Below are 10,629 nucleotides of genomic sequence, written 5' to 3' on the forward strand. Positions count from 1 at the left end.
ACAAGTAATGGTATTTCTGTGCTCAAGCACACATAAAAAAAATTAATAAACTTCTAAATCCATATAGTAGATCAGAGCAAGGATTTAACAGCTTGGCCCTGTTTCTTCCCAGAGCAGATTTAGACAGCTGGTGAGATGATGTGGTTAACCTGTACAACAATTTGTATCTACTAAAATTACAGCTCCTTATAAATAGTTCTTCATGACATATAAATTGTACATTGAGTCCAGGCTTCAGTTTGGTAATCACACTGGCAAGTCTTGCTGCAGGTTTCTTGCCTTAAACCAAAATAGTTCTGTTGTTTAAGATCATAAGGCCCATTTACAAGCTTCACCTTTACACATTCCCTCTTCACAGGTAATAATGGTGAGATAACGAAATTCATTCCCCTTTTTTGTACTGGAACAACAATGGTCTAAATTCTGCAGAGCTAGGAATCAAACCTTTATTTTTCATTATTTTTCCTAGTTATTTAAAGTTTGTGACATGCCTGAGGCAATGGTGAGATATGTTGCACGATTATATTTTTTAATGTTTGTTGAACACACCAGAAGCACATACTATATACTGTATTGCCCCAAAAAAATTCCACTAAATCAACCACATGCTCAATCAAACTGGCCAGCACCATTTTTATATTGTTATTTTATTGTTATTGTTGTTTTATATTGTTAGTTACCATACAGTCTGAGATGCTACACAAAAAACTGTCTCAAATAAACGAAGTTCAAACTTAAACCAAAGGAAAGGCTATTTTCATTTGACTTTAGCTATTATAAAGCATTAAGAAGAAAATTTTTTCAAGGTACATATATCGCAAACTTTGGCCCACTGTTTTGAAATTTGATCTTAGCTCTTCTCTATTGTTAACTTTAAGGAAAATCTTTAATTGGGCAATATCTCATTCCCTGGTCTTAGATCCACTTTTACCTGAAGTACATGAAAGAGTAAAAATTGACTAATGAGAAAAAGTTAAAAACAATTGTTGAATTCTCTTTTTTTCCCATTCCATGATGTAATGAAGCAGACACTTGTTTTTAAATATTTTCTGTTGGTACTGAACTTCCTTCAGTTCACTTTACTGATCTAGTCTCCTGAGATGTCTTTGTAATTTTCTTTTGCTCCTGAAACTCCCTGTCTCTAGTAACAGGCTTTCAGGGTTGATGTTTTCTGTGGCCATGTGCTTATCAAATGACACAAAACTCTTCACTGAGTGGAATAAGACCAAAGTCCTCTCAAACATCCATCCTCTCAAAAGATCTGGGGCTGGATGGACATGAAGAAGGGCTACATATGATAACAGGAGCTGAGCTGGACCTCCTACAGATCCCTGTATAGATCCCAAGATATAGTGCTGGTTTGAGGTACTATGGATGGACTATGGGTGGACTAATGCACAACTGTGAGAAACGCTATCTCCATTGCTTATACTATTTTTAAAGAGAGAAGAAATTAAGCACTTTTCTTAAATCTATAGATTCCAAAGGCTATGTCAGTCTTACACTGCAAATAGTGGTTTGCTGTGTCTTTTGTCGCTAGTGTTATGCCACATCAGGAAAGAGTCTGCCCATGGTTGCTCTGGTCCCTCAGAGCAACACAAAATACCACTTTTCCTAGCAAAACCTTGGTCATACACTTATGTGGCAGTTTGAGCCACATTAGAAATCCAAAATCCAATTTCCAGGCTTCCCCACCCCTTCCCACAATTTATCTAAACGCTGAAGAGAAAACTTTCAGGCAAGAGGCTTCTGTAGGGGAAAGGGGAAGTATTTACATTTATTTACGCAAATAAATATACTGTACAAACTAAAAGCAACCATATATATATATTATTACACTTCTATCAGTCCCTTTGAAGCTTCTCCTTTTAACTTTAGTCCAGGAAAAACCTTTTCAGGCTGATAAGTAACCAGTCTCTCTCTTGTGGGAGTGTTCAGGGCCCCTGAACACTCCCTCACCAACCTCCAGCTGTTTGCTGCAGTCTTTTCTCCTCACGAAGTCCAAGAAGATAGCTTTAAGTCCGTCCTCTCATACCTTGGTTTGTAGGCTGCTGTAGTTCAGTCAGTTTATCAACGTCCTCTGAGTCAGTTTTCAGCTGCCCCCAGTCAAACCTCTGTAGGGCAACTCCCGAGCCCTTTGGCCCATCTCCAATTCTTGCCCGAAGTTCTTCCAACTGTTGCAATGAATCACAACTGTTTCTCCTGGCAACCGAGCCTCCTCCTCTGGCCTGTCTCCTGGCTTAGCTTCAATACTAAGCCTTAAATTCCACCCCCCACCAGCCTCAATGCAGTGTGAGGGGGAAAAGCTCCCTAGCCTTGGCCACAGGCAGCTCAGTCAAGTTATACACCGTCCCAAGCGTCCCGCAGCTGCGGGGTGGGGGAAGAGGGCCTGGCCTCCTTGCAAGGGGCCTGCCTCTCCCTCTTACCTCAGGTGCTGTGAATCTCTTCTTTCACAACACACACTCATTTCAATGCTGCCTCCAACTCTGGCCTAGGCCGAGTTGGGGGCCGCAGGGCTCCCCTTCCCGCCTGGAGGGGGGGGGAAGAAGGAGTCCAGCCACCCCCTGGCCTTCTACACCTACACGCAGCAGACACCAACAGAAATTGCCAGCAGCTTCCGGTGCTGTGTATATATGATTTTTTAGCAGAAGCGAACAAGACGAGTGGTGGTTGACTCTCCAGGGAACACTGCCCTGGCACCCAATCACCTCTGAGCCCCCAACTCTCAGGGAGGGGTCAATCTTAACCCATGACAACTTAAAAAGACCCTTTGTAGTTACGCATCTTTTAGTTCCATTTCAAGGATTTACATTTAAATAAACAATGGGGCGCATTGCTATTAGTTTTCATATAAAAATATTTTCCACAAGTTTCTGTATTCATTAACTGAAAGCAGATTATTCCATTATCTTGGAAGTACTGTTAGCCCTTCTTCATACTGTACATTACTCTGGTTTATGCCATTTGATTCCACCTCCACCCTTTTTTCTGTCTCACATTCAACATCAGTGCTGTTTCTCAATTAGAACTAATGGCTCCTGTAAAGACAGTTGGAACAGAATTTCAAAAATTCTGTTTTAAATGAAAACCAGTACGCTCAAATTACACAAAAAAAAAGTCAGTCAACTCTCTTTCATCATCTCGTGTTCCCAAAGGCAGCTATAACCTCCATAAACCAGTGACCTCACTCTTGCAGCTGAAATGACCATCAGTCATTGTAAGCAGGATTAATGGCCTGTTCTTTGAGAATGACTACAGTGACATAAAGTGGAAAAGAAAAATGAGAAAGGGTACTGACACTGGAAATTGTTTTCATTTTTAAACACATTAGACTTTTATCTCGACAGTCTACTAGCTCTGTTTTCTCCAGTGCAAAACTTAAAGAAGAACCTTTTATTCTTGACCGAGGGAGGCCAAGGGATGGGAGGCGAACTGGGTTTCTCCAGAGTTTACTAGGCATTTCTTTTCCATTTTCTAGAAGTAACTTTGCTGTCTGCTGTGTTGTGGTGTACCATGACTCTCAACTTCTGTGCACAAGCAAAGCTCGGGCAATGTCAACTAGTTGGAACTGCAAAACACATATCCCAGAACGAATGGAGCTTTGGGGCTGCCTGAATTACAACTCAGAGCAGCGTGTTTCCACACAAGCCCTGCTTTACAGTGCACATGTTAAGTACTGAGCATGTGTTATTTGATGAATAATCCTGTGTGACTATAGTGTAAAAAGGACAAGATTATACAGAGCATATGATGGGGCTCACAGAAGGGTGTGTCATAAATTGTACAACAGAGCAAAGAAAAAAATGAAAGCAATATATCTGAGTGTACAAAAGCAAATCATTAAGAAACCTTCAAAGCCTCTTCCAGTAGGAAGATCATAGCTAGTATGATGATACTGTTTAATTAAATCAATAATATTACCAGTACAGATGTCCTTCCTCAGTGGATTTAGGAGGCTGTTTCTCAGACATTGGTTTTCTGGCCAAACAGTTGATGGATTTGGCATACAAAGGTTTCTAAAGGCATTTATATTCCTTTAGTCCAATCTCCAATCTATATACAACTTACATACCCATCAATCTTTTTATATAGTCACAGAGGTGTTGACAGTTTAACGGCCCATTTCTAAAACACCTAAATCCTAAGATGGACTAAAACAAACACATTTCCACAGAACATTATTTGTTCTAATAGTATTTTGATGAAATCATCTTTGAATATGGATTAAGCAAAGGATCTTTGTTTTGGTTTGGTTTTTTCCATTCAAAATGCCATCTGGTTATTGACATGTAAGAAGATTTTTTTTCCTGTAATCAGATGACATGTCAGTACAGATACCTTTTGTCATATTGATCTATAAAAGTGAAAATGTAGCATGAAAACACTGCAATGTGTGGCCTGATAATACAGAAATAAAAGACTGTCTTGAATATCTGTGTAATGTGGTTCTGTGATGAGGAAGCTTCTGCAGACTCTCAGAATACAGCCTGTAATAGTTATCGTACCCCTTCCCAATTATTTTAAATTCTTTTTGTCCCTTCTTGCTTTCTTTCATATTCTCCAATGTAACCCATCTGTCTTTGATCTATCAGGCTCCTCTCTTGTGCATCCTCTCTCCCTTCCAACTTCATGGCTTTTAAGCAGACTGCATCTGCTGCTTCTCTTTGCATTCATTCTGCTGTTACATCTTATCCCACCTATCAACCTTCTTTAAAGTCTTGCTAGTTCTCTCTGTCCTGCAGTGTTCCCCAGTCATCCCTAACCACCTCAGCTCCTACAATGACGGTACATCCAACCCTTAAGTGTGTATTTCTTTGCTTTCATATCTCTCTTCAAATTTCAGTCTTGTTTCATTCTTTTCATCACTGGTGTCTTTCCCATAAATGATTTTACAGTACTCCCTTTGATTTATTTTTTTTTTGTAGACATTTTCTCCCTCTTCAGCCTTCATGTGATCTCTTTCAGTATTTGCCAATTTTCTCTCGCATTGACACTTGGACCTTTCATGTTTTCTGGTCCATTAGCTTTAATGGATTGTCATCTGCTTTCAGACCTTTTAAACCCCATCCTGACTTTCCCGCACCTCTTTCTGACCTGTCACTGAAAAGCATGCACGATGGAAATCCTGCAGATAGTTTTCCTTAAGTGCAAAAACATTTATTTTCTCTAACAATGTTAAACCACACTCTTGTATTTAAATAAATCCTTCCCCCAAGTAGACAATATACATGATGCCTGTTGCGTCTGCTTCTTTCAGCATGAGCTCTTACCCATGCTTTCCAAGGAGAGCATAATTAACAAGCAGAATGGCTATTACCATCCTCTCAAATTCCTCTTAATTCTCAATTTCCACTTGCCCTTTTCACAGACATAGAAGTTTTTTGTCTACTTCAACTTCTGAAAGCCTCAATACATCCTCATGATTGCATCCCAAGGCATCTTTCTCCTCAAAAATATCAGCTTTATTTCCTAAATTTTTAGTTCCTCTCACTGTAAAAATGTCTGCTCTGGTCTCCAGCAACTCTCAATTTCATATCCAGTATCATGTTGTCAGCATTATCTAGAGCTACTCTCTTCCATTCTGGAAGCCAGCATGTTTTCCCCCACAGCAGCTCTTCTCCAGGCTCAGGACCAGTACATTTCTGTTGTTCTCCATGACTTGTCCTCTCTATAGACACATACCCCACTTTTCTATCTTAATCCTGTCTTCTCCATGTTCAGTTAAGTCCTTTTGACCCTCTTTTAGCAACAGGCTCTCTTTGGAGCTTATGGCGTGCACCCTATCTCCCTTTACACTGCCTTGCTGTGATTCTCCAGGAATGTGGATTCAGCCCATATTTCTGTCCAGCTTAATAAAAAGAAGATAAGTATTACTTCTATTCAACCAATTTGTGTGTATTTACAGCTGCAGCACTGTTTAGTAGAAACAGCTCTGCTATTTGTGTAACCACATTATGACTTCTGTGTGAAGTCAAAATGGAGACACTCCCAGGAAATGAGATATTTGTTAGTGTGTGAGAATAAAGAGGTAACATCATCGCTATATTGATGGCAAAACTGTTTTGGCATAACAGCCAGTTTTATTTCCACCTATAAAGTTGCCCCATGACCAAATGGTTGTCTTCAGTAGGGCCCAACATTGCACGATCTCTGAACTGGAGCTGGTTTCTGCCTGATTTGCTCAGAGCAAGTGCTGAGGAATGGGACTGTTTCCTCCCATTCTAATACTTATCGCCCTTACTTAAAGCCTAGGAATGCAAAGAAATCTTCTGATCCATGTGAGTCAGGCTGTTATGACACAGGCTGGCCAAGTCAGGTATCAACTCACTGATTACATGCGTTGGCACATTTGTACTAAAATGGTGCATCAGCACTATTTATTCAGTCATGCCACTAAGCTCTCCTTCAGTGCATTTAATGATGTAGGAAGGGGATGAGATAGCAAAAGAGATAGCCTTGTGGGTGACAGAAACCTTGGCTGACACCCGGCATGTTCCACCTGTGTTGTCAAGTACATCAATCATTTCAGCAATAAAAGCTAATGAATGTTGGGACAACAGTAGCACCAGTAGCACCAGTTGGGTCCCTACCCAAATTTTTATCATTATATGTCCTTGTTTGACCAGAAATATATGTACAGTGTGGGGACTTGATTCCAGTTTCTCCAGTGAAGTATGTTAATTTCCTTTTGACCACTAACCCTGCAGCATCAGGAAAGACACCTGGTACTGTGGCAGGCCAAAACCCATTGCTCTAGTGATTTGGAATAAAGTGTTTTGTCACAGGAAAAGTAATTTGACCAAAGCTAAAACCTACCAGTGATGGGTGGAAAAAACCCTACCCACAGCCTTAACAAAATTCCTCTAACAGCAGCAGTATTGTTCACATGTTATGGTGGAGAAATCAATTCCTTCACTGTGTATGATGGAACTTATTTTTGAGCCTGGGGAAGATGATGTGACTGAGATATAAGGTAGTTGGTAATAGTTCAGCACCAAGAAAGCTACTTCTTATGACTGAGTCTCAGTAAAAAGACTGCGCCATCATGTCAAACTCTGTGCTGTGTCTACAGAACTAATTCTGTGCTTCTTTAAGGCAAAAGCAAGGGTGACAGAGGGTTAGAAAAATCTTGTGGCTGTTCATACAAGAACTATCACATAGAAAAAAGAAAACCTCCAAACACATGCAAGTAAAATAAGGGAGTAGTGTTGTAGCATGAGGTGATACAGAACAAACAATAGCTATGTGGGTTTTGTAAAAACCTTTTTTTTTTTTTAAGGAAAATTAGGTAGGGGGGCAATGCTAATCCAGGACTTCTGTAGAGAGAACACAACCTCTTTGTCTAAGTGTCACTTGGTAAAATAATAGATCAGACAAAATGTTGTACTGCAGGAGTAACAAAATGATCATATATGCAATACAACATATCTCTTCTGTTAGTATGTATGAATAGAAATAGGAATAGAAAAGGCCATCCCCATAATGTTGCTAGGTTCCACAGATGCCTTCAGTGTGTATACTAAGCCATAATTCTAATCATGTCTTTTGATACCAAAAACTCTCTTATTATTTTTAATGTATACCAGTGAGAAACTAGGGGGAAGATGGTCTAAATCCAATGCCTGCAGACCTCCAATTCCTGTGAATTTTACAGCTGGTGATGGCTCATTCATGAGCACAAATGTCAAGGGGTTTCATGATGCAGCAGTATTTGCATATGTATTTTCCCCTTCATAAACAGAGGATGAAACTACACACATGAAACTACAAATTCTGTGAGCAAGATTGAAGTATTTCAACACTAAACCAGTAATACCTACATAAAATTATGCAAAGCAGCTATTGCTGAGACTCCCAAGTGATCTGATTTTGGCTATACATACTTTCATAATGATCCACCTTAAATTCTCTACTTGGTCCAAGAAGACCTCTGCTTGCTCAACTACGCTGGCAAGTAGGTTTGTTATATGTCAGTTGGTAAAGCAAACATTGTTTGTCAAAACTAATGTCTACTGTGTTGGCACCAACAATTAAAACTCCCCAATATCGGTCTCTCCTCCAGCACTGTTTCCCTGCCAAGGAAAGAAATAATGATCTTTTGAGACAGCATTTGTATCTAAGACTTTCTAGTATAGATGCCTCATCCTCTGTATCCATTTTTTTCACAGGGGAAGAAAAAATAGCAGGCAGTAGGGTTTCTCTCTTGATTCTTTTGGGAATATACTGATGGATAGAAGTCATTAATCCCATGCAGGTTTTGCTTCTGACAGGGCAAGCCCTTGTCCTCAGAAGATGTGATATTTGAGAGCATTTGATCTGTTAGTGTCTTTTCTACCTGGTTTGCATCAATTTCCTCACCAGCCTTTCCTGCCCAGTTACACTTTAATCTAGAACTGCAGCAGGGGGAGAAACCAGCCTCTCCTTGTTCTGTTTCTGCTTTCTGTATCCCTCCCAGATATTCTACAGTGTTTCTCACTGTATGCATTACAGGACCCTTGGCACTCAGCACCCACCATCATCCTTCTTCTAAAAAAGTTTTCATCTCGATCTTTTCTCTCTGGGATGGAGTCATGGCCAGGCGTCACATTGAGCTTTACTCTCATATTCCTGGTAAAAGGAAATAGGGACACAAGTCACAAGACCTGAAGATCTGACCTTACTGGTCTACTGAATTCAACCTACAAATACAATATTGCTACTACCTTGCTGTCAGAAATTTTCATAGGCATCCTTATCCATGCAAGGTGACAGGGAAACTCTCTGCATGTGTACTTAGTTGTCAGCCAATACCTGCAGCCTGCTCAGAGCCTGCTATGATAGCAGTCAGAGCTAGGATCTTCCCACATTATAAAAACCCATATACTGGGTCCCAGTCCCTTTGGTGAGTATGACCAAGCACTAATCTTTCCGTTGGCAGAAGAGAAGTGCATACAATAGCTACCTAAAGAGAAGTTCAAACATAAATAATGTAACGCCCTCCTCTGCTTTTTTCTATTTTTATTTTTATTCAGTGATAGCTTCAATATATCTATACCCATTTATCAAATGCCCACCATCATTTATAATTCTTTATACTGTTGCCTGTGTATTTTGGTGCTGAAAAAAATCTCCGGAGCAGTTAATTAGGGGTGAGATAAGAAAGGGTTTATTTGCCAAGGCATTAGATGGTATACGACGCACGCGCGGCCGTGCCTGAGAGGTTACATTTTATAACACTGTCCATCCAATCCCAAATGTGTCCACCCTGTGGCCTTTACTCTGGACCGCCCCGGGCCCACCCCCTTAGAATTGGGTCTGGGGACTTTTTGGGACCACCTACTTCATCATCTTCAGCTTCATCAGAGCACAAAGGGTACATAGTTACCTAATTTTTGACCATATTCTGTGGTTTAGGCCCTGATATGCTGTTTTGTCAACTGTTTAGGCCTTTGCCTTGACAAAAGACTAAACACTCTGCTGTATTCAGAAGCAGGATTGATATGGAAAGCATAGAATGGGGTAAGAGGGTTAGGGAATATATAAACAAGGCTGCTGGAGAGAGGGAAAGGAACAAGGGATAAAGAAGGAAGGGGTTTCTGCTTTTTAAAACCTACCTATAAAACTTACAAGTCTTACAAATATTAGAAAAATAAAAAACCATTAGGGGCTTAAGGCATCAATACCTTGCTGCTATGGCTGATGAGCAGAAGTTCACAAACGCAGAGTGTGTCAGTATTATTGCCAGCTAGAGCCCCTCAGAAAACTAATGTCAGTCTCTATTCAACATATCTCATTGCAAACATTAAGGTGTAAATTATTAATCTCATGGCTGATGGAGAATAAATGGAATATTTCCTTCAATATATTTAATAGGAATTTCTCTTAGACTGAATTCAGTCATTTGGTCTACTGAAACAGCCAGCCCTCTCAAATTTGCATGAGGGTGACTTCAATAGTAAAAAGCATATCCTCAGCTTAAACAGAGCAAAGGTAAAAGGAAGCCTAGTACCTTTCCTCAGATAGTTGTATTTTTGCTTCACTGGCAAAGAAATGCCCCTACAGTACACAACAGCTGTCTGCTGTCGTTCAGAAGTAGATTCTTCCACATGTCCGTGTTGTATGCTATGCTGTTCAACAGCATGGCTTGTCAGGATCTTGCTTTTGCAGACAGGACAACCAGAACATTAAGAGAAATTCCTTTGCTTCTTCTTTCTCTTTACTGTTATACATCATGTTTTAAATAAAATTATCAGGTAGTTCTCAGATCAGACTTACCAAATGACAGGAAAACATGTAATTTTGATTTGATATTATTTTCTGTGTCTTTGTCCCGGTGCAAGTACAAGTGAATTAAACATGGCAGTGGGAAGGCAACAGCTTCCAACATGTGGGAGGAAATCTCACTCGCAGATGTTGTCTCAAGACATAGAAATGTGTAATGTGGTTATTAAAGAATGCATATTCCTTTCTACAGTGGAAATTCCTTTCTCTGGTGCCAGACAGGGAGTTATGGCAGATCTAGAAGAAAATACTATGACCTATATCAGAGAGATAAACAGAAATATTTGTCTCTAAAAAGAGATTTAATTTGAAAAAGAACGTGTGTATACCCTGAGGTCTAGGAGTTGAAATAGCCTGAAAAGATGGGTT

This window comes from Pipra filicauda, unplaced genomic scaffold, assembly GCF_003945595.2.
Source record: "Pipra filicauda isolate LSUMZ 115617 unplaced genomic scaffold, ASM394559v2 scaffold260_size1094732_pilon, whole genome shotgun sequence".
NCBI classification, from domain to species: Eukaryota; Metazoa; Chordata; class Aves; order Passeriformes; family Pipridae; genus Pipra; species Pipra filicauda.